At 42.4% G+C, this 26,209-nt stretch overlaps 1 protein-coding gene and 1 long non-coding RNA gene across 9 annotated transcripts in view; one reads left to right on the top strand and one right to left on the bottom strand.

Annotated features, from left to right (window-relative positions):
* LOC138786148 (uncharacterized) overlaps positions 1 to 21,446 on the bottom strand; it is a 46,140-nt gene extending 24,694 nt beyond the window's left edge. The window contains exon 1 of the long non-coding RNA XR_011362187.1: positions 21,394 to 21,446. This is a non-coding gene — a long non-coding RNA (uncharacterized lncRNA). The remainder of the gene's footprint in view (positions 1 to 21,393) is intronic.
* Positions 1 to 26,209, top strand: part of ADGRV1 (adhesion G protein-coupled receptor V1) — a 354,135-nt gene that overhangs the window by 249,524 nt on the left and 78,402 nt on the right. The window lies entirely within an intron of this gene.

Raw genomic sequence — 26,209 nt, forward strand, 5'->3', positions numbered from 1 at the left:
TTATTTTTTGTCAGACTCAAAAGAGCAGTCTACTATGCAACTAACCACAAGATTTGCACAGGGAAAACACAGCAAAAAATGCCATAAAGAAATAAATAAAAAAGTTGAATCATTGTTTCACATTTTGCATAATAAGTTACTATAAGTTAACATAGTGTTCAGTCAGGTACTCTGGTTTCCTCCTGTCTTTCTGAAACCTACAAAAAGGTTGCTTGCTATGAAATGGGCCCCAGTGTGTACCCCTCCATGGTAGGGAAATTACATTTTCAGAAACAGTAAGGGTACTATTACAGCCTGATCAATACTGCAAATGTTTACTGGGCCTATAACACGTCCCGATAATCGTTTACTGTTTACTGGGCCTCTTACACGGCCCAATATTTGTTTAGCAAGGGCTGCACGGGTATCGTTAGTGATGTCTGTGCAGCCTTTGCCTAAATAGTTTTTATACTACCTATTCACGTTTCCGGTCTCCTCCTGCGCTCTGCTCCTGCACTCTGTATGCTTCCTTCTTGGTCCCGTGCGCTGTAGCTTCAGAGCGGCCATCAGAGCTGACAGGCCGCTCAGCCAATCACTGGGTGTGGCCAGTGTCCGGAGAGGAAGCAGAACACAGGAGGAGACTGAGAACATGGACAGGTAATGCAAAAACTGTTTGTTGAATTGTCAAGCATTGGACGCGCATCGCTATAACATGTAGCAATTTGCGCCTGATGATTTTAGGTCAGGAGGTTTTATTTGCTGATCGCTGTCTCTATTACACGGGCCGGAATGTGCAATGTGCCTATCATGTTTTTCTTCAGCCCTGTTTTAGGGCCATATTACACAGACAGATTTATCTGACAGCTATCTGACAGATCAGTGAAGCCAAAGCCAGGAACAAACTATTAACAGAGAACTGGTCATAAAGAAAAGACTGAGATTTCGCCTATTTTCAAATCCATTCCTTGCTTTGGTCTGAAAAGGCTGCTCTCATGCTGGTTTCCTTGTGCCAGAACCAGAAGTGGATCAAACAGGAAAGAGAAGTACAAGTCTTCCCTTTATATTTTCCATCCCATTTAAATCCACTTCTTATTTTGCCACAAAAACTGCCATGTTTGAAACCAGCATTATACCTTTGAAGCCAAACCACAGGTGTAAATCATAGAAATTTGCCTAATATAAAGAACAGGAATAAACAGAGATTTATGGATAGCTGCAAAGATGTGCCGGAAGGGGGGGGGGGGTGATATTTATTCCGAATAGGGATGTTGTAACAGTGTCATAGAAAGGGGAGGGTATGCTTATTGCAAGGAGGGCTGTTTTCTTTATTGATCTGTCGGCGTGGTTAACTGTGCACTTTGTGGCTGGCGAGGGAGCCCCCCCTAGTGTACCGAAGCACCAAATTAGCATAAACCTATTTTTAGATGTCCATAATGTCACAACTTATATGAAAAAGTAAACTGCATTTTACTCAGGGCGCCACAGACTACAATGCATACCAGCAGATTACTTTGCATGCTTTTCTGCTTTTTTTAGAGTAAAGCTTTGTGCACATGGTGCCCCCAGACTGACTTTCTAATGTGATGGGTTCCCCTTTAAAGTCAAAGAACCATGAGACAAGGGGCAAACTGCCCTGTCATCTTCCAATGGCTTACTTATTAACCAATGTAGACATTTTTTAGTTGAGAATTAATTTTTTTCCGTTAATCTTGTTAAACATTTTTGTATACCCGTGTCCCATTTAACCTTATCTCTTGTCACTATGTAAACAGAAAAGCATGCCAACATTTCCAAACCCAAACAGTCATCACTCTCTCGCTGCGTGCAGGGCGCATTCACAGTTACCTTTGTATTCTTCCCAGAGTTCATCCTGAGGTCTCATCTATGTTCATTCCCTCAGTGTTTCCAGGGAAACATACTGTTCTGACTACCAGAAATTTACTTTTCAGGTGACAGTATCAAAGAGCAAAGTACACTTTGAAAAGGGGGAAAAAAAATCAAAACAAAACACAAGTAATGCACAAAGATGGGTTTGGGTTGTCTTACAAGTCAAGCTATTTATTTGCTTTATGGTAACGGAGAAATACAAAAACATTTAATTTGCAGTACTATCATGATTCTACTTTATGACACCTACTATCCGTGGAAGATTAACCCTTAAATGGTGCATCTAATTGGATGTAACTGAATGTAAGTAATGGATTAACTACGATAACTTTTTTTAGTACAATGTTTGTGGAGAGATTTGATATACTTTGCAGGCATTGACAGTATCCTACAGGTGACCAGGTAAAACTGTAACTGTATTGTAAGATCAGTGAATGTAGTCAAGGTTGCATCCCGCAATGATGCATTATGAAGCAGTTGGCACCATTTGGCACCAATGACTGTGCCATTTTTTAAAATGTTTCACTTAAAGGGGGCGTTGTTTAAGTTAGCTACTTTTTTAGCTTTATTTACCATGTGCAGTTTTCAGTTTTTTTTTTTTTTTGTTTTGTTTGGTTTTTTTTGTTAGCAAAAATATAAATTGCCCATAAGTACTCCAGTCAGACCCTGGTGTAGCTTTTTAGCCAATTTTTTAGACCCTAAAAATTGTGCACATTCATCAAGGCCTGTGAGTGTAATGAAAAATTTTGTGCAAGGTCTGTGAGTTTTTGTGCAGCACGTAAAAAGTGATTCAAGCTAAAAATAAAATTAAAAATTGCAAATGATAAATAGGCCCCATTGTGTTTTTAACAGTAACAATATCCACTAAGTACACTGAAAAATTATTTGGGCTAGTAGATAGTGCCCTGCCCTAACAAAGTGCTTCAACATATAAATAATATAATATTTAATATATTTAAAAAATAATAATAGTGCTCCAGCAGTGAAAATATTTTCTTAGAGTGTCTTCAAAGTAACTGTGCCAGCTGGGCAGTCCTCAGCAGCAATAGTGCTTCCCCAGGGTGCCATCTGGCACCACCAAAGACTGTGCTGGAGTGCCCCTTATAGTGCTACCATCAGTAGCTATTCTGCGCCAAAGTGCCCTAATTATTAACAACACCCCTCAGTAGTAGTTATGCTCCCTGATGTTGTCCCCAAAATAAAGTGTACTACTGCGTTTTTGCTCTTCGTTTAACATATCCATTTTATGGAAAGAAATGGACACAAAAATGGATGGTAAAAACGGTTGCAGTGTATGCCATCCTAACAGATCCGTTTTCCATTGACTTACATTATTAAAAAATCAGCATCGAAACAAATGTTTTTTTTTTATTTATTTTATTTTAGCTTACACAAAATGATAACTGATGATAGGCTATACATTTTTATTTTTTTTATTATATTCATTTTACAATATGGAGACTCCTGAGATAACATTGAACACTGTCTAAATATAATATATCTGCCTGTGACAATAACATTACAATGCTGCAGGCTGTACTGTATGTACTGACCTTCTGACACAGTACTTTGTCAGAATAAGACCTGAGAGTAAAGCTGTCAATTACACTTCAGTCACATCCACATATAGCACATCACATTGCAAACATTAGCCACGGCTTGACAGATGAGCACAATTGTTTTTCTCTTTGGACATGCCTTTTAAGAACCAGTTCACGTTACAACTTGTCAACTTAGCCATTTTTTATTTAACTGTGGATGAAAGAACAGATATATGACATGGATGTAATGCGACACATCATGTCACACCAGCATATTCATTTTGGGCCATTAAAGGGGTCACAGGATAGAGAGTAAGGGCCCATTTACATGGCCTGATTATTTGCATCAAGCACTTGGCCAGTATGAAAGTGTCATTGATCAGTCGAGGAGCAGGAAAATGCCCGCTCGTTGGCTGATCACATCTTTTGAGTAGGCCAATAAAGCGTTATTTACTGGTTGCACATCTCTCAGGAGATGTGCGGCCAAAAGCAATATACTTACACGTAAATGGTCACAAAAATGATACAGGGATTGTTGTTGCAGCCCGGCCCCTTGGTGAGTTGTGCCATGTGAAGGTACTACAGATGAGCATCAATTTAAGTTTGGGACATACTGAACTTTATTATAAAAGAGGTCCGGCCAATTTTAAAATCTGGCAGCCGGTGGGGGCAAGGGGGAATTTGATCAGTAGTAGGAACTTACCTTTCTCCATATTCGCAGTGAGTGACTGGCCTCTGGACCCCCGCCAGGCTTCAAGGTCTTCAGCGCTGCACACTTCACGATTGGCTGGGCGGCCAGTCCATTAACCAGGACAGGTATTTTCCCCCGCGAGTTGGAAGATGAAAATACCTTCCGGCGGGGGTCCCGAGACCGGTCCACCACTCACCGCAGGCACAGGGAGAGGTCAGTTCCTACTTCTGATCAAATTCCCCCCTGCCCCTGCCAGATATTTAGATTGGCTGGACTTCTCCTTTAAATTCGGATAGGACCTGGGTTCTAAGGGTTTGATTTCCTCATCTCTCTACCCCCATATATTGATAACCATACTCAGTGTATTTAAAAATACCTCTTTGACATATAATCCATAGCTCTGTAGGTCTATGTTTCCGAGTAGTTTATCTTTAAACTGTATTCTAAGGGTAATAGTAAATGAGTAAATGAGATGACCTGGTCACTCAGGGGGAAATAAGCCATAAATAAAGTACAGTATGTGAATGTATACTATGATAAATGATTAATCCTAGGGCAACGTGCAGGATGGATGTTATTTTGATGCGTGCGATGAGCTGTAATCTTCACAGAGGATATAGTCCAGGTGATATCAAGGACACGATCTTCAAATAGTGTGAGCTGTCTAAAGTGTTACTGAGTTTAGCGCTGGCCTGTGGCCCTTTGCACTCTTTTTGTATACTTTGGAAACAGAACACGTGGATTCTGGATTATGATCTACAAATAAAAATGTAAACTGATGGGGTAAGCCTTTTTCCTTATGCCTTTTTAAGGCAAATGGTTGTAATAGAGAGTTGACCCTTCCCCTCCTTTAGGACCACCTTTCATTAGCCTGTGTGACTGAGACAACTAGGTGGGCTGCATTTGCAAAATGGATTCCCCTAGGCCCTTTTTCTAATCTTGGGCCCTTGCACACTGAGTAAGAGAGTCTGAATTTAGGAGCATGGCAGATTTTGCCCGTAATTCTGCCCGTCCTATTTCTTCAATGGGATTTATCTTGCGCCTCTCCTCTCTGCTCAAAGAATGAACCCCGAAGAAATAGGACAGGCAGCAGAATTATGGGTGGAATCTGCCACATGGACTCCGCTCATAAATTCAGCCTCTTTTACTCAGTGTGCAAGAGCCCTTAAGCCCCTATTCCACGGGGCAACTATGAGGAGTAAAGGAGCACTGTCAGTGCTTGTTTGCTCCCCATTCCCCGCTTGCTGCCACCACTATTCCACGCGACAGCAGCGAGCGGTTAGGGGGGGCCGCGACTACAGAAGAAAGAGGTGTTCATAAACCCACATTGTTGTTGTTTTCTAAACTGTTTGGATGTCCATTTTAAATGAAGTCTGGGCAAACAATTAAAAAAAAAGGAGGGCGAAAAGAGATCCTGTAATCTTGCCCTGTTTTTTTTCTTTGTTCTTTTTTTATGGGAAAGGAAAAGCATAAGTAAACAATTCAAATATTTTGATGTTGATGGGACGAGAAAAAGAATTAAAAAATGAAAAGACTAACCGTTATTGTGACAAAACAATATAAATGCTCTAACAGAAATAACTACACCAATTAGAAGACAGAGGATGACATGGCTATCTATACAAACAGTATTTATGTGGTTAAATAATAGAAGTAAAGGGTGTAGCTATAGGGGTTGGGGTGCAGCAGTAGCCATCACACTGGAGCCCAGTGCCTTGGGGACCACTAAAGCCTTTCTGCCATAAAAGAAGCCCCCAGTATTATAAATGGCACATGAAAAGTTGGGGGTTCTGCTAGACATTTAGCATCTGGACCCTGGAGCTTCATGTTACACCTTTACATTCCTGAGAATGAAGATTAGTTGACAGAAGTGGAAAATTACTCCACTGGCAATAAAAGAAGCAGATTGTCTCGAACGATCTGCATATTTAACCAGTCTGTTGATAAACAGAGGCCATGGTTGGGTACGGGGCCAATTTGGCAAAGGAAGAGCAATGTCTTTCACAATCAGCTTCACTGCAGCAAGTCTTCCAACTATGCAAGAGGTGACAGTTGTGACAACACCCGATCACAGAGCGGAGAAGCTGGAGCCTGGCAGAGGTCACACACTTGGAGAAAAGTGGACATAACATAACATCTCAGGGTTGTCATTCGTCGCTTCTATTTAATAACATTTTAACTTGGGTGTCATTTGCAAAATCGGCATATTGCTGTTTGTAGGTCAATGCCATGTTTGATTTGGCTGAAAATTGACAATGACTCCATGTCCAGCGAGCTCCTGTGCCTGGGATAAGCTGCTGGTTTGTGATCTCATCATGCAGCCTTTACTAACAAAAGCATCTCCTGAAGAAAAGCCACCTAAGAAGGCCCCCATCCACTTACATAATTATAAAGCAGCCCCCAGGGCCAAGGTTATGCTTCTAGGAGTAAAAATAAAAGTTTGTTTGGAATTGGTTATAACAGAGGCGGCTGGAGGATCTGCATTCATCAACAGATACTAGGGGCCCTATTACACGGAAAGAGTATTGTGCAGAAAATTGTTATATGGTTTAATCATATTGATAATCTTTCTGTAAATATGCAGGCAACCAGTGTCGGACTGGCTCACCAGTGGACCTAAGGATCCTCCAGCTTCAGAACCTGCACAAACACTGACTGACATGTTGTTTCTCACTGGTTTTTCATTGGTGGGCCCCAGATATCCCAGTCCGACACTGGAGGCAATGATCAAACAACTAATGAAAATTTGTTCGTATATCAGTGATTGCATCTTTTGAACTGACTATAAGGTCATTATTAATCATTCCTTAATCATTCTCAAATATTTCAGTGTATGTACACATCATTTTGTTATGTACTTATATACTAGAGTATATGAATGATTGTAATAACGATCGTAACTAACGACTATCGTTCCATGTATTATGGTTAATTATTTCAGGTTGTTCACAAAAACGCTCGTTTGTGATTGTTACTTCTGTCCTGTTATATGATGGATATTAATTTGCCAAATGGACCCTATCGATATATTTGGGTCTAGTGGATTTCTATGACACCCACCAGACCCCATTATATCAATAGGGTCCATTTAGCACAACTGTCCACCTTTTAAAAATAAATAAACAAAGATTTTATGCAATCTGTGAAGGGAGATAGACATTTAAAGCTAACATTACTGATTTAGGATCAGGCTCCCCCACAGGGATCAGGTACTTATCGCCTATCCTGCGGATGGGCAGAAGAGGTCTATTGAGGAAATCCCAGTTACCAATAATTTTCTCTATCCCAATACAGTAATACCTCAATTCAGTTCAAGAACCAAGCTGTGTGTTCCCATGGGAAACAATGTAAATGTGTTTGTTTTTTTACACTCCATGGCTAAGGTGCAGGGGCATCTTGCACCACTACTTACTGTAAAGGAGTGGGGATTCCTATCATAATGACGGGAATCCCCATCCTAAACGGGTGTTCTTCGTGGCAAAGAGGCAGGAGCGGGCAGCTGTTTGAACTTGCCATGTGCTGGCTGCTGAACATGGTGCCAAAACCATCCGGCTCCGAGTCCTCTTCTTGTGGATAAAACAAAACTTCCAAAATAAATCATCTGTTGGTATCTGACCTGTGAGTGAATTCTGGCTGTACATTTGCACTTTGGAATCGATGGGATTAGACAGGGAACTTTATTGCTTACATTTTAACCACAGTATATCTTTTAAGGTCAGATGTCACGTCCTTCTCTGATAAGGGACATTAGACTACAGTTCATACGGCGCTCTGTTTACACTCCTCATCATTTGCTTATACACAGAAAATCTCTGCTGATTTGTCACATATTATATCTGAGAGATCAATGTAAACCTCCAGGAAGAACGGCCATGTGCGACTGTGGCAGTCCATGTGATGGTGTAGGAGCTTTGTGTATGGCCAACTTATATATCATGAGTGATCCTGTTCACAATTATAGTTAGGGTGGTATTACACGGGCCGATGGGGGCCCGATAATACCTGTAAACGAGCAGCGATCTACTAGATCGTCGCTCGTTTACTGGACCTATTACACGGCCCAATAATCGTTAAACAAGGGCTGCAGGGACATCATTACCGATGTCCTTGCAGCCCTTGCTTAACTATATACATTACCTATCCACATTCCAGGGCTGCTGTTGCGGTCTTCTTCTCCCCAGGTCCCGCGCGCTCTAACTTCAGAGTGGCCTGTCAGCTGACTGGCCGCTCAGCCGATCACAGGCCGGGCGGCTTGTCAGCTGACAGGACGCTCTGAGGCTAGAGCATGCAGGACCTGGGGAGAAGAAGATAGGTAATGTATATTGTCAGTTGCCGGCTGCGCACCGCTATTACACGTAGGAAGGAAAATTACACGCCCGAGGAAAATAGATCCAAACCTATATCAACGATCAGCCGATGACAACGATCGGCTGATCGTTGTATTTATTACATGGAGCGATAATTGGCCGTATCGGGCCGATTCAGCAGATTATCGTTCCGTGTAATAGTACCCTTAGTGTTGTTTCATCTTTTATTACCTACTCTACAACACAGCTACAAATAGTTACATCTTATGACCACCTATATTTACTTTGACTAGCAGCTACTGAGTCCATGGCCACTAGGGTAGACCTGTCACATAAGCTTTTCTTTTACTCGAAAGATACCTACTCGACACCTACTTGAGGTGGCAAAAAACTTGATTTATTGTCCAAATGGTGCAGATTTTGTAGCTAATATACTACAGGGCACTAAGAGGTTATAATAGAAATTACATCATAATTGGGTGTCCTGCAAGAAAAACATTGTAATATCAGACCAAGAGGTTAGACCATCTTTACATATCCCAATGTATTATTCAGACATACTCCAATGTATACATTAAGTGACATATTTCAACACTGACCAATTTTTTTTTTCTTTTAGCAGTGGCCCATTTTATACAAAAGCACTCTGCTTTCCTATACTTTAAAACATTATGCCAGCCTGTATATACCATCCTAATGGAGGCACTGGGAGCTTCAGCTTTAGTACATACATTGTGCCATACATGTTATCTCAAATGTGAATATAGCCTGATCTAGTATATGACTGATATACAAAGGAATTTGTAGAGAGACATGTCATAAAACAATAAAAATAAGACTGCCATGATCCCAAAACTGCATTGGATGCCATGAGCTTAGCCTAAAGAGCTGAGCCCCAAAAACTATACCACAGCCCCCAACATTGACCCATCATGTAGGTTGGGGTACACTAACTTTTTGTAGCACTACTGATTGATTTTATTATCGAGCTATAACTGTAGCCAGTCTTAAAGACTGCACTCAATTGTTATAGTCAATCAGTAGTGCTATAAAAAGTAAATGTAGCCCTGGTATCAAGGTGGCCATACACCTGCAATAACTGACAGGCAAACAATTGTTTAGCTGTCAGTTATCTGTACCTCTTCCTGTTCTGTGCTACCCATACACAAAGCCAGCTCTGGCTTTAACTTATCTCTCCGAGAACAAGGGGGTCAGGGGGTGATTGTCCATCACCCCTATCTCTACCGACATCATCTGTTGGTGGACATTGCGGAGAGCCCCATACACACGAGTGTTGGTTATAAGGTGTATGGCGACCTTTATAGTACTGGTCTAGGGCAAATGTATCCTTGGGCTCTCTCAGGTTACAGAGCTCATGTCCAACTACAACTTCTGCATCTCCAGCTCAAAGCATAGAAATTTAACGATAGGATTGCTCCATACAGATATATAACATGATATAAACATGCACTGGAACTTTCCACTCTGCATACTGTTCTGCTATAAGGAGTCTGACATAAACACTATTATATTATAAGTAGTACACTTTGGTCATTGGAAGACTGCCAGGTCCTTGTAATCCCCCGTTTTCGCTTATGGAACAGTTATGCAATTGAAGTAAAATTCAGCGTCAAGTAAGCTGTGGGCAAAACAGCTTAAAAATTAGCGAAACTATGCAATAATGCGTATTGGCCAATTATGTGAATTAGCTGACTGCTGGCTAGAATTAATTGGTCATTTGGCTGAGAAATTATGGAACAAGTACAAACATGCACAAGTTTTTTTTTTTTTTTACATATTTCGTTCCTTCCAAAAGCCTGTTGTGCAACAGTGATTTAGATGAGTAAAAAAGGAAATATCCTTAGGATTTAGTGCAATGAGTATAGCAGAATAGGTTACAATATGAAAATAGCATAAGTTTCATGGTGATAGCCAGCAGTGGCGGAACTACCGCCATAGCAGCCGTAGCGGCTGCTACGGGGCCCTTCACATCAAAGGGCCCGCCTAGTCAGTTTGCCACCTGTGATGTTTCCACTCTCCCTGGTTAGCTGTTCGGGACTTTTGTCCTGCCACTAGCTAACCAGGGGAGAGACTGTACTGAAGCCGGGCCCTGCGTCTCGGCCGGCTATTGCTGCAGTGCTGGGCGGGCACAGCAGGGGATAATTGCTAATTCCAGCAGTGTCTTCTCAGCTGTACACGGGGGCGGAGTCAGAGAGCCAGGACTGAGGGGAGCACTTCACCATCTGCACCGGAGCTGGGCCACAGGGATCGCTGCCTATCACAGTGCAGCAGGTTAGCAGGGGAGCTGGGGAGGCAGGGATGCCAGGCAGGCTAAGGTGTGTGTGTGTTATGAGCACCGGCAGTTTCCTGCAGCGTCTGTCAGTGATCCCTGCCTACAGCTAATGGCTGCCATCAGGGGTCACATAGAGGCTGCAGGAGGCTCTGCTCCCTGTGTATGAGCCCCCCTCCCTCCTTCATGCAGGATCTGACCCCCGTCCTCTGCTTCCCCCTCCTTCCCTCCTCCTGCTGCCACTGGTGTTATGTTACAGCAGTCGGGACATGAGGGAGAGGCTGCTGTGTGAGAATCCTAGCCTGCTGCTTCCAAGGACAGAAGGGGGATGCACCACTACTCCCAGCATGCTGGAGGTAGTAGGTATATTAACTGTACATGTAGTGTGTGTATGAATATATGTGTATAATGGATGAATGAAGTGTGTGTTACATGTCTACTACTACCCCCAATACTGCTCCTAATGCTGCTCTAATACTACCCCCAATACTGCTCTCCTACTACCCCCAATACTGCTCTACTACTACCCCAATACTGCTCTCCTACTACCCCCAATACTGCTCTACTACTACCCCCAATACTGCTCTACTACTAGCCCCAGTACTGCTCTACTACTACCCCCAATACTGCTCTCCTACTACCCCCAATACTGCTCTACTACTACCCCCAATACTGCTCTACTACTACCCCCAATACTACTCTACTACTACCCCCAATACTGCTCTACTACTACCCCCAATACTGCTCTACTACTACCCCCAATACTGCTCTACTACTACCCCCAATACTGCTCTACTACTACCCCTAATGCTGCTCTAATACTACCCCCAATACTACCCCCAAAACTGCTCTACTACCCCCAATACTGCTCTACTACTACCCCCAATACTGCTCTACTACTACCCCCAATACTGCTCTACTACTACCCCCAATACTGTTCTGCTACTACCCCCAATACTGCTCCACTACTACCCCCAATACTGCTCCTAATGCTGCTCTAATACTACCCCCAATACTACCCCCAATACTACTCTACTACTACCCCCAATACTGCTCTACTACTACCCCAATACTGCTCTACTACTACCCCCAATACTGCTCTACTACTACCCCCAATACTGCTCCACTACTACCCCCAATACTGCTCTACTACTACCCCAAATACTGCTCCTAATACTGCTCTACTACTACCCCTAATGCTGCTCTAATACTACCTTCAATACTGCTCTACTACTACCCCCAATACTGCTCTACTACTACCCCTAATGCTGCTCTAATACTACCCCCAATACTGCTCTACTACTACCCCCAGTACTGCTCTACTACTACCCCCAGTACTGCTCTACTACTACCCCCAGTACTGCTCCACTACTACCCCCAATACTGCTCCACTACTACCCCCAATACTGCTCCACTACTACCCCCAATACTGCTCCACTACTAACCCCAATACTGCTCCACTACTACCCCCAGTACCATTCCTACTATTACCCCCACTCCTGATACTACTACTCCTCCCAAAAGTGCTACTCCCCTTAAAGTGACTGTACCACAAGGCTCAGGCTGAAGCACTGGAGGCGGCCGACCCACCCCCAGTGGGAGGAAACCCCACCCCTTTATGACGCAGCTCCATTGATTCTAATGGAGCAGTGTCATAGAGGGGCGGGGGATTCCTCCCATTTTGGGTGGGTCTTTCCGCCTCCAGTGCTTCAGCCTGAGCCTGGTGGTACATTCACTTTAACTACTACTGCACCCCTCATCTTCTATGCTTCTACTGTTACTACACCCCTTATCCACTATGCCTCTACTCTACACCTATCATAATTAAAAAAAAATAAATAAATAAATAAAAATATAAAATTAAATTTTATTTTTTGGCCATATCGCCCAGCCCTAGGTGGTAATTAGAGATGAGTGACCTGGAGCATGCTGGAGTCCATCCGAACCCGAACTTTCGGCATTTGATTAGCGGTGGCTGCTGAAGTTGGATAAAGCCCTAAGGCTATGTGGAAATCATGGATATAGTCATTGGCTGTATCCATGTTTTCCAGACAACCTTAGGGCTTTATCCAAGTTCAGCAGCCCCCGCTAATCAAATACCGAACGTTCGGGTTCGGATGGACTCCAGCATGCTCCAGGTTCGCTCATCTCTAGTGGTAATATTGGTCTGTATATAGTTTATATATAGAGTCATTATCACCATAGACTGACTGCCACTTGGTCAGTCTCGTAATATTGTTCTGTTTATAGTGTGGTTCTGGGTCATTATGTGGCGGTAATATTGGTCTGTACATAGTGTATATATGTAAACTGATTGTTGTAAACACTAGTATTTTTTCCTTAAATTAATTTATATTGCACTGAAGTATCAGGAAATATATTTAAAGGGAACCTGTCACCCCCCATGCCGGGGTGACAGGCTCCCGACCCCCCGTTAGAGCCCCATATACTTACCTAATCCCGCCGGGTCCCGCTTCTGGAGGTGGTCGGGTGACGGAGATCTCAGCCGCTGCAGCCCGGCGCGCGCGCTGAGAGATGAGTCCAACACCCATAGAGAATGACAGGAGAGTCCAGCGCTCCGTCATTCTCTATGAGCGTTGGACTCATCTCTCAGCGCGCGCGCCGGGCTGCAGCGGCTGAGATCTCCGTCACCCGACCACCTCCAGAAGCGGGACCCGGCAGGATTAGGTAAGTATATGGGGCTCTAACGGGGGGTCGGGAGCCTGTCACCCCAACACGGGGGGTGACAGGTTCCCTTTAAAAAATTTTTTTGAATTCACCTCTAAAATATGTATCAAAAGCCACACGTCTATTAAATATACACAGCCATCACCTTTTTCTTAGCTTGTACAAAAAGTTATAAAAAATCTCAAATCTCCAAAAAAGCACTGTATATCGTCCTATTATGCTTCCAGCACCTTCATTTAATTTTTCCTGGTGTGCATAATCAAATTCCAAGTAATTTGTCCCAGTATATTATTCAGTGTCCATTTCTATTTATTTTGTGAGTATTTACATTAGTGCGTTTTATTTAGAATAACTGAAGAGGTTACTTCCCTTACTTCACTTGGACACTCTTCAGACACGTTTTTTTCAGCCCAACGCGTTTCTTGTACCACACATCTTCAGGGGCCATAGGGTAGGACTCACATATTCTTAGGGACCCAGTGCAGAAAAACTTCATCCGTACAGCTCTGTACAGGGGGGGCCCCATTGGAAAGTTTGCTATGGGGCCCAGCCATTTCTAGTTACGCCCCTGATAGCCAGGATTACAAAACATAGCTGCTTTCTTCCAAAAACAGGGCCATGCCTGGCCTCAGGTTGTGTGTGATATTACAACATGACTCCATTCACTTCAATAGCACTGATATACACAAACTGAGGACAAGGGTGGCACTGTTTCTGGAAGAAATCAGCAATTTTTTTTCTAATCCTGGATAACCCCTTTATTTAAGTGCAACAGGGTTTAAGGCTCCCAGGGGGCCAACGGCTTTCCAAACTACCAACTTCATAATCTGCCTCGGCCTTAAGAGTACCACTTTAAGTCAATTATAGGCTGCAGACAGTTCCAGGCTGCAGCCTACACTGGGAGTGGAACATGACTTCTGCCCTGGTGACATCACCCATAATCAGCTCCGGCTCCAGAACAGAGGAAGAAGCAGGAGGTTTGGCTTGTGTTCTGTTCAGGAGAGGTGTGTGATTTTTGTTGTTTTTGTTATTATTTTAGCACAGACAGGGGACTACATGCCTAATGGCGGAGCTGTCTACTGAGATGACATAACTACCTACTGGCGGAGCTGTCTACTGAGATGACATAACTACCTACTGGGGGAGCTGTCTACTGAGATGACATAACTACCTACTGGCGGAGCTGTCTACTGAGATGACATTACTATCTGCTGGGGGAGCTGTCTACTGAGATGACATGCCTACCTACTGGGGGAGATGTCTACTGGGTTGACATACCTACTTACTGGGGGATCTGTCTGCTACGTTCATATACCTTCCTGGGATTTGGGGGGTTGAGTACTGATGATTTCCTAATGTAGGAAAATACAGGCCTATTGAGGGACTACCTGCTACATACCTACCTACTGTTGGACATACCTGCCTAATGGGTAATAGCCTGCCTAATAGATGGATTCCTAACTGCTGTGAAGATACACAGCATACACACAGAGCACACACACACACTTTATGAGGAACCTACCAACCTAATGGGGAACAAACTTACCTACCCAATATTAGTGTTCAGGGCACCAACGGCGGCATTATTATTACTGTTTGCGGAACTATAAATTCAAAAGTTTTATTGCAGTTAGATGGTTGCTGGAAAAGTGCCCAAGATGGGCTTTTTGCAGATTCTGCAGAGGCAAGTGGTGACCATAAGAAGTCTTCATTGCCATCTAAGGGCCCTATTACACAGAGCGATAATCTGCCAAGATCCTAGCTCTGTGACTCTGACTCTGATCACAGTACACATGACCTGAGTCACTTGATATAACTGCACAATAATAATAACAACATTTTCATGATCTGTGGGGCTGATATATAGTGGTATATGGTCAGTATATAGGAAAATATTGTTCTGTATATGATGTTTTAGGCTATGTTCACACTATGTAAAACTACAGCCGTTGTTGCCGATGGCAACAACGGCCGTAGTTTTTGCGGGGTGGAACAATGCCTTACTTTCAATGGGATCTTGGCTGGAGCGTATACACATCGTATACGCTCTGGCTGGGATCCCATACGGGGCCGCAAATAACTGACATGTTAGTTTACTGCGGCCGGAATTCAGTGAATTCTGGCCGCAGAAAGCCCTGTCAGTTCACACAGTGAAGCGAACGGCTCCGGCATCAGCGCACGCCCGCATCAGAGCTCTGCTGCCAAAAAAAATCATCCGAGATGGTGCGGCCAGGAACTGGTCGTTCTGTGACCCGGCCAGGGTCACGGAACGGCCAGTCTCTTACGTAGTGTGAACATAGCCTTATTCAGTATCAGTCTGGCGGTATTATTCAGTCACTACTCTATGTGATAGTTATGTGTATTCCTGTTGTGCTGGTATTATTGACCTTTGTATAGTGGTCACATTGATATTATTGGTGTGTGTGTGTACAGTGATTATTTCATTCAGTAACAATACAAAATGAGCTAGTGACTATGTTTGGGTCATTTCCCACTTGTATACAGTAGGTGTTCTCAATTGGTCAGTCACAATAAACACACACACACACACACATACACATACACACACACACACACACACACACACATTATATACAAGAAACAACCCAAACGTAGTCCCTAGATGACTATGTTCAGGCCATAGAAGTAAATGGGGTCCATGCCTGTAGATAAATGGAGCTATATAGTGGCATTTAATTTCTTTTTTTTTCCCAATCTTTATTTATTGAAATTTTTCAGTTTTTATAACAAGACATTAAAAATACAGAGAGAAAAAAGAGGAAAGGGTTTGTAGACCCTATTGCAAATTCAGTTTAAAACTGTATACAAATATGAAGATACACACAATGAAGATACAAGTTACAGTCCTGTAACAGTCTCATCTAGAAAGATATATAATGTGGAAAGGGTCTTAGGTGAGAAAGGAGAGAGGAGGGGAATTAACAGAACCATGGGGGGAGTTTGGATGGGGAATAGAGAAAAAGAGAAGGGAGGGAGGGGGAAGTCCTGCGTCGCACCTCATTAAAGACTTAAATGTAAAGACTTAAATGCAAAAGATCCATACACAGACATGTATCATTTGTTATAAAATAATCTACTCAGCATTGATTACGTTTCAGTAGAGCAATCCAAGGACCCTACACTTTTAAATAGGCATCATTCTGCCAACTAATAATTTCTTCCAGCCTCTGGGTATCCTCCAGCCTTTCAATCCAATGAGATATAGATGGGTGGTCAGTAGACCTCCATTTGAGTGGTATAAGCATTTTGGCTACAGCTACCAAGTGGGTAATAAGAGAACTTTTATTCTGACAGAGAGAGGGGGTTGGTGCCCATAGGAGAACATATTCCGGAGAAAGTGGGGAATTTGAATTGGGTAGTTTGGAGATCCAGAAGGACACTTGTTCCCAGAATAAGCGAATGGCGCTGCAAAACCACCAAATGTGGGACAATGAACCTCTCTCTCTACCGCATCTCCAACATGTGTAATTGGGTGTGAGTCCATGATCAAACAAGGAGGCCGGGGTTCTATACCACCTAGCAAACAACTTGTAGGAGGCCTCTTGTACTCCTACACATGTGGAGAAGCCATGCATGAGAGTGAGTCGCCATAAATTTCACCTGTTCTTCTGAGAAGACCATTTGGAGCTCCTTCTCCCAGGCTAAAATGCTGCGCGGTTTACTATCATTATTCGTGGACGTAAGATGGTGGTATAGTTTGGAGATGACCCGTTTGAGAAGGGGGGGGGGGGGGGGGGGGGCGGAAAAAGTGCTAGTGTTTCTAACCAGTTGTTTGGCCTAAGAGGTGATGATGATTTAATGTAGGTATTACAGATATAATTTTTTGGGATTGGGAATCATTAGATGGCAATAAGGATGCAAGATCGGGTGAGAGTTGTTGTTTAAAAATTCTATACCCATTATTTTTCACCTTTTCCGGACTATCATTATTGTGCATGCTTTTTTACATTTGCTTTTATACATATTATCCCAAGTATGACTTTGAGAAAATATGTCTGATAAAAATGTTAGATCGCATCAGGGCATTTATTTTTACTGTAATGACGCATGATGAGCATACACTAGGGAAGTCACGTCAAATAAGGGAAGTGCTGTGTGTCATCCCTAAATCATGCCTCATGTTCAGAAGTAGGTCAAGAGTCTATTGGTTTTTATTATGTTACATTAAAAATTCTGTCCACAAGGGAGAGCTCTGTACTTGTCTTCAGCTGTGCGCAGTTATATCTGAGAGGGCTACTCAACAGGTTATTAAACAGAAGTATAAAATCTAGATCCCGGGGATTTTCAGCACCATTTATTTATATAGTAAAAACATTTAACACATCAGAGGATATGATAAAATATACATTAATACCCACTTACTGGTCACCTAGGGGGCTCAACTAAACTGATAGCCATTGGAAAAAGAAACTGACACGGCTCCATTAGAATCAATCACGTCACAAAGGGGAGATGGTTAAACTGGGGGCTGGTGGGTCCTCTTCCAGTCCTTTGTGCCAGGCTGGTGCTCGGGAATAGACCAGCGCTGTGCAGGAACTGGGCTGCAGTTCAAAAAAAGGACCATGGCACTGGCATCCTTGCGCCATCACCGGTCTGTTCATGTAAAAAATAAAGAAGCAATGTACTTAGTGGTACATTCGCTTTTAATATGTACTGAGAGGGACATAAAACTTTTGGAGATAACAGTTATTCAACAGCAGCATTTGGTCATATGATGGTTATGATATGAACTATCCCTCAATGTCATGTGAAACTATTATAAAAATTCTGGCTATGTTACACTTGTTTTTACTGACAAGTGGGGCTCTAGCATTAAAAACAGAAGTCAGTGAATGTGAAACATTGAAAAAAGTCTTTTTAAGGGAAACTTTCAGCAGGCTAAAAGCATCTAAGCTGCTATGTCTCTTTAGAGCACAGGATAAAGCTTCTAACCTTGAACCTCTATGCCAGGGGTCCTCAACTGGCGGACCGTGGTCCGAACCAGGACCACGGAGGCCAGTTATCCGGACCCCTGGTCAGACCTCCCAACCGCCCCGTCCCGAGACGGCCCCCACGTGTCACGCTCCCCACTGCACTGCCTCCCGCCCCATAGGCGTACTGTCATTAGATTTCAGTACGCCTGTGGGGCTGGGGGCAGTGTTGTCTCGGCCCCCGGCTGATACACGCTCTCTGGGGATGTCCCGGGGATTCCCCAGCAGAGCGCGCATCAGTAACCTCAGTGTACGCCGCCATCCTGAACTTCCTGGAAGTGCAGGCCATCGGCGTACACTGAAGTCACTGGTGCGCGCTCTGCTGAGGAATCCCCGGGACATCTCCAGAGAGCGCGTATCAGCTGGGGGCCGAGCCGATAGGAGAAGGGAAGAAGACAGGCGCAGTGGGGGAGCAAGGTGTTAGGTGAGTTTGTAGTGGTTTGTTTGTTTGTTTTTTTGTCTGGGGGCAATCTATAAGGGGAGAGCGCACAGGGGGCTATATACTACTGGGGGGGAGCTCACAGGGGGCTATATACTACAGGGGGAGAGCGCACAGGGGGGCTATATACTACTGGGGGGGCTATATACTACTGGGGGGAGCTCACAGGGGGCTATATACTACAGGGGGAGAGCGCACAGGGGGGCTATATACTACTGGGGGGGCTATATACTATTGGGGGAGCGCACAGGGGGCTATATACTACTGGGGGGGCTATATACTACTGGGGGGAGCGCACAGGGGGGCTATATACTACAGGGGGAGCTCACCGGGGGCTATATACTACTGAGGGAGAGCTCACAGGGGGCTATATACTACTGGGGGAGAGCTCACAGGGGGGCTACATACTACTGGGGGAGAGCTCACAGGGGGGCTATATACTACTGGGGGAGAGCGCACAGGGGGGCTATATACTTCTGGGGGAGAGCGCACAGGGTGACTATATACTACTGGGGGAGCAACAGAGGGGGCTATATACTACTAGGGCAGTCACCCCCTTTGTACCCAATATCAAAGTGCTGGTGAGAGAGAAAAAACACCAGTTTTCCCGCTAATAAGCATCAATTCTGTATGTAAATAGTTGAACGTTTGTGAAAAGTAGCAAAACAAGTTTCCTACTGATGTTCAGCTCTGACCTTCACCTGACAGTAGACCTTCACTAAAAGTTGTTGAGTACCACTGCTCTATGCCATTTCCGGGTACTTTGTAGTTTAATTTATTTGCTATGCTAATGAGTTGGTTTGGTGCACTGGGGGCAGGACTACCATCCTCATTGCATTGATCCGCCCCGTCCGGCCCTCCCCTTCTAAGGAATATTCATGTGGTGCTCTGCAGTGCCGACACTCTGGAGGTCATCACTGCAGAGCGCCAGATAAATATTTATTAGAAGGGGCAGGCAGGCCAGGGTGGATTCGTGCTCTGAAGGTAGTAGTCCTGCCCCCCAGTGCACCAAACCGCCTCATAAACATATGTTTTAACCCTTTCAGGGCTGTACAAACTTTTGTTTTTGCGCTTTCGTTTTTTTGTGTAAAAGGCCGTATCACTTCCTTTTTTCACCTACAGGCCCACACAAACCCTTACTTTTTGTGCCACTGATTGTACTTTGCAATGACAGACTTTATTTTTGCTATAAAATATGCAGCGAAACAAAGAAAAATATTTGCGCAGTGAAATTGAAAATAAAACGCAATTTGTTTTTACTGGGGAGGGGTTGTGTTTACACCGTCTGTCCTATGGTAAAACTGACATGTTATCTATGTTCCTCAAGTCAGTACGATTACAACTATATGTAACTTATGTAACTTTTATTTTATATGCCTTTTTGATCGCTTTTTAATAAAGTTTTTCTGGATTTAATGCGACCAAAAATGCACAATTTTGCACTTTGGCGGATTTTTGCGCTTACACCACTTACAATGCAAGATCAGGAATGTGATATTTTAATAGATTGGGCGATTAAGCACGCGGCGATACCAAACATGTTTGTTTGTTTATTTATTTATTTTTACTTATAAAATGGGAAAAGGGGGGGGTGATAAAATTTTTATTAGGGGAGGGTTTTTTTTTATTAATGAAAAAACTTAAGTTTTTTTTTTTACACAGTAATAAGAAGTCCCCTGGGGACTTCTATATACACTGCATTAATCTCCCATTGAGATCAATGCTACGTATATAATAGAGCACTGATCCATTAGATCAGCTTCATTCCGACGCTGAGGCCTGGCCGGGTAAGTTAAACAGATCACCCTTCCGCGATCGCATCGGGGGGGGGGGGGGGGGGATCTGACCCCTAGACACCAGGAATGGGGGATAAATAGCAGCTGCATCTAAATGGCTCATTAGCGGGCACGGCGATTGGACCGTGCCCCTGCGGTTCAAAGTGGGGTCGCTGTCTGTCAGTAGTAAGGGGAGCAGTGCCCCCTCTGTTGCCACCAACATGCAGCCCTGCAGTTCCCAATCCTCTGCCTCTGCAACCTCCCCTTCAGGTACTGTACATAAGAATATAGAGTATGTGGGGGAACAGGACCCTGCTCTGTATAGCACCCCTTATGGCTGCAATTCAATATAAGTGTATGTATATATATATATATATATATATATATATATATATATATATATATATTATAATCCTATATTACCACCAGTCTCCCCAGGCATCCACTATTATATATCCTACAAAGAATGGGCTATACAACAGTATAATCACAATCTCAAAAGTCTTTATTAAATAATTCAAGTTTTAAAAGCTATAAATGCAGAGCAGAATAAAAATGATCCTTCACACAGGATGGTAATATACAAAAACATTCAGTAATGGAGGACAATTGGCTGCAGCACAATGTAAACAATGTAAACATAAGTCCACAGTGGGTACAATAACCTGACCACATAAGTCAAATAACGTGCTGCCTCTATAACGTGCTACCAATCTCCATACTCCCTCTAGATCCTAAAGTGCCTGTGCCGATAAAATCTCATATGAGTAAAACAGAATCCAGAAATCAAAAACTGTGATATTACCTGTACTGCTGTGTGTAGTTCCCCCCAACGCGCGTTAAGCGTCTGGCTTGATCACGGAGCCTCCATGATCAAGCCAGACGCGAAACGCGCGTTGGGGGGAACTACACACAGCAGTACAGGTAATATCACAGTTTTTGATTTCTGGATTCTGTTTTACTCATGAGATTTTATCGGCACAGGCACTTTAGGATCTAGAGGGAGTATGGAGATTGGTAGCACCTTATAGATGCAGCACGTTATTTGACTTATGTGGTCAGGTTATTGTACCCACTGTGGACTTATGTTTACATTGTTTACATTGTGCTGCAGCCAATTGTCCTCCATTACTGAATGTTTTTGTGTATTACCATCCTGTGTGAAGGATCTTTTTTATTCTGCTCTGCATTTATAGCTTTTAAAACTTGAATTATTTAATAAAGACTTTTGAGATTGTGATTATACTGTTGTATAGCCCATTCTTTGTAGGATATATGTAAAAACTATAAAAAAAAAAATGTTTTAAATAAAGTTATATTACAAAGTAAAATACAAAGTAATACATTTATTAAAGCAATGTATGAGCAAAAAAGTACCTCTTTAAGATAGCCATACATATTAGATAGAAGTAGGTTAATAGTTAAACAACAGTTTTGTTTAAATGATCTTTTTGCTGACACAGTCATCCACATGCTAGTCCACATTTCCATTTACATTTTTTGAAACTAGCTATACATGATCAATGTCTCTGGGCAAAAGATGGACCACTTTTCAGGGAATGTATTGGTGATATTTTTAACTGAAAGATCATTTATGGATGAAAGATCTTTTCTGAACAAAAAGTCTTGGCTGAAAATTTCATACAGATCATAACTATCTGTCACCTATCAGTTACAACTATTATTCGATTATAAGTTTCTCTTGACCAACAAATTGTTACAGCCATTTTCATAAACTTTTAATCAAACTTTCAGGGGTAATCTTTACAGTGTCAAGCCCCTATTATGCAGGCTGATCAGCGGGAGCTGTGGGAGGGGCACCCTGGTATAGATGATCAAACAGGGCCGAGGTTAAGGTTCGTATGAACCCGAACCATCGGCATTTGACTCCCGCTTGAGTACCGCCTGGAAAACAGGGATACAGCCAATTACCTAGGCTGAATCCCTGTTTTCCAGGCGGTACTCAAGATGTCTCCACCTTCACCATGGAACGGGAAGGCATCGGGAGTGAAATGCCGATGGTTCGGGTTCGTACCAACCTGAACCTCGGCCCTGTTTGATCATCTCTACTCTCTGGACGATCTTAAAATTGTCCAGGGAGCCCACATAGCGACAGCAGATCGTTGCCTTTGTTGTCTTCTTTCAACATGTTAAAAGACATTCATCAGCTGACATTGTGCATGTCAGCTGATCATTGCCTTTTATTACACAAAGCGATTATCGGCCATAATGGCCGATAATCGGACAAATACGGACGATAATCCATTTGTGTAATTGGGCCCTAAGGCAATGTTTCCACAACATCTTTTTAGGTAAAATAAGAACAATTGTTTTTATAATAATGGGCGTTATTTAAAAATAATGGCCACAAATAACGATTACGATAATTATTTATAGTAGTCATGATACGGCCTTAGGCTATGTTCACATGCTGTAAAATAAATTTGAGTGTAAAACACAGCTGTATTTTCAATGTGCTCTATTAAAGTCTATGGGCAACTGACCATTAGTCACACACAATAGAGAATAATTGAGTACTGGCACAAAAATAATGAACATGCTCATTATTTACGACCTGTTATTGCAAAACAAAAAAAAAACTGCAGTTTTTTTCATCCGTTTACACATTTTTTACTTTATTTTTACACACAATTAAAACCATGATGATGATGATATACTGTATAACGGCTTCTTCCTACGTGTTGTCACCAGAACAGCAGGTCCTATTGTGGACATTGTGCAGGGACTGTCAGAGGCGGCTAACGTGTCATATCCTTTCAGAAATCTCAGTTGATGCTTTGCCCTTTTTGTGCGTTAGTTCACACAGCTACATTAAATATGTAGAAGCCAGTAAAATGCAAGATATAATGGTTAAAAATATTCTGCTAGGAATAAATTACCCAGTATTTCCAGTGACAGGCTGAGGCAGGGATACTAAATCTACAATAGGATTTGTATAAAGCCGTGGCAGAGCCAGTCATTTTAGAATTGTTTTTTTCCTGGCATTTTTTTTGTTTCTGCTCCAACTGGAAACAAAAGCTTTAACGGCGAGAACAAACCACAAAGAGGATGCAGCTATGTCTAGAGCCAGCCAGTTTGAACCAGCATCAGCTGTCAGCGGAAGGCAGATTCGAGGTGGGATGGAGGAGAGGAAAAGACTCTAGCAAAAGAAACATTATTTCATAGTACCATTCACACATCGCTTAGTCAGACTCGTTCTCACGAATGAGAAAATAATTGTATTCATTGTCAAAAACAAATGTATGTTAAATTAAAGAAACAAGGACGTACATTAAGCTTCTATGTAGACATATATTACTTCAGCATTATTAGGTTCCTCTTTTGTAATGAGGCTCTTATGGCACCAAAGAGCGCTGTATATGGTACTTATTTGCAACTAATTCATCAAATAATCTTAATTTGGTTTGTAAAAAGTCACATATGCGTAAAGGCATTCTACGAGTTATAAGTTCATGGTTATGTAGCACTTACAATTGCTCTCAGAGCAAAAGATAACCTTGGCTGACGAGAATGAAGATTGTAGCAAGCAAGCAAGTGTTAACTTGAAAATAATGGAGAAATCCATGAAAAAACATTTATTAGTAATTTTTTTTTTAAAAAAGTAACATGTTGATAATGCACACCATTCAATAGAATGAAGTGTTCTTTGTATTTATACTATTCTGTAAGTGTGCTTATGGCTGCTACATTATAATTTATCATTTTGAAAATAAAAAGTTACGTTTGATGAACGGTACAGAATCTATAAATGTAGGTTTTTAATGGGAAGATATGTTGATAGCATAGGTTTTTACAAATGTCGCAAACTATTGAACAGTGAGGGGATGTTACAAAGACATGTAACAATTTGACAAATGTAGACATACCTGACATGCCAAAAGTTTTGAAGGGCCAGGTCTGGGTGTTTAGACTATGACCGATCAGGAGAATGAGCCAAGAGAAGTCTGCCCTGCTGGGCTTTCTACTCCCCACTTTGTATCTGTCTAACCAGGACAACTCCATAGACTTACATTATGCGGCCATGCAGGTCACATAACACAGAGCCACAAGAGGATGTGCTGTGTTCACACTCCTCTTAAATCATTCTCCTGATCAGTGGCGGTCTTAACACTCAGACCCTGACCAATATGTATTTTTCACATGTCTCTAACATATTTTTCACATGTTTCTAATCTATCACCTCTTTAAAGAGGCATGTAGCCACAAAGTTACATGTTACTATAATAGTCCAGGATGCCCTGACTACATACCCTTTTACAGTTCCTTGATACGCCCTCCCATTCTCAAGATGTGTGGGTTTATACTTTGTCTGACAATTCAAATGAAAGAAGGGTTTTTACCTAATTTTAATAGTGGAAAAGAATATCATGTAAAGGGGGTGATTACACAGTCTGGGGGGTGTATTAAGCATATGGGCCCTGCAATATAAAGTGTTCACTACCCATGACTGTGTACCCGCCCCAGGCGATATACCCCATGATTTACACCTGCTACAATTACACAGCACCTTCCACCTTGTAAGTCCAGCTTTGAGACCATTCTTTTGGGTAAAACTCTGTGTACCAGTCTTGAGGTCTACCACCTGCATTTTGACTGTCATCTAGCCAGGGACTGGCATCTAGTATCCTCTTAAAAAAGTGCCACACCGAGGGAATTACAGGATATCTATCTATGATGATTGGTAATAATTATTCAGTACAGAATTTCAAGTGGCCAACAATTTAATCGGCTCATGTAAGCCATTGTTCTCTTTAGACCCAACAAAGCTGAGTGTATTGTAATCCATACAATAGGTTTTAATATCCCACTTTAGGTTCACTGCCAAACTTTTCTCATTGTGCTGTATGTATATTTCTAATAATATAGAAAAATACTAATGCTAAACTATAATGCTAAAATATTATATTGCACGAAATGTTATGTTACATAACCACATAAAAAATGGCAGCAGTAGTCATAAAGGTTATATGGTCACGCATTAAACATATCTGTCAGCAGAACTAAATTAAAAGTTACAAAGTAGGCAAGTGCTTACATACTGTAATAAGACGTGAGACATCATTGAATAAGGGCGTGGCTGGACAGATGCCTTGAGGATTTAGAGGGTGTGATGTATGGCAGCTAGATGTTGGTGTGTCTACAATATCTGCAGGTTTAGAACCAAAAACAATGTTAATGTTTATTTTTCTTAACTATAGATGTTCTCTATGGTTGTAAGGCATTACAGCAAAGAAAACATAAAGAATGGCCCAAGGCACTGTGGTCGAAACTGTGGATCTTGCAGATTTAATTTCTGCAAAGAATTTTCCATTTAGAGTTCTTAGCAAATAGTCCCCAGTGACAATAAAAAGATACAGTTAGACTGGGTTCATGTTTTACCCTCATAATAACACGAGGGGTTGTTGAAATGGAGTTAAATGTTATATGTGTGAATGTAATGATGATATATATACCGTACTTTTCGGCGTATAAGACAAATTTCTAACCCCAAAAAATCTTCTCAGAAGCCGGGGGTCGTCTTATACACAGAGTGTGGTTGACGCATATGGTTGGGGAGCTCAAAATGGCCGCATCCCCACTGTATGTGTCACGGCTGCAGC

Source organism: Dendropsophus ebraccatus, chromosome 3 (genome assembly GCF_027789765.1).
Source record: "Dendropsophus ebraccatus isolate aDenEbr1 chromosome 3, aDenEbr1.pat, whole genome shotgun sequence".
Classification (NCBI taxonomy): domain Eukaryota; kingdom Metazoa; phylum Chordata; class Amphibia; order Anura; family Hylidae; genus Dendropsophus; species Dendropsophus ebraccatus.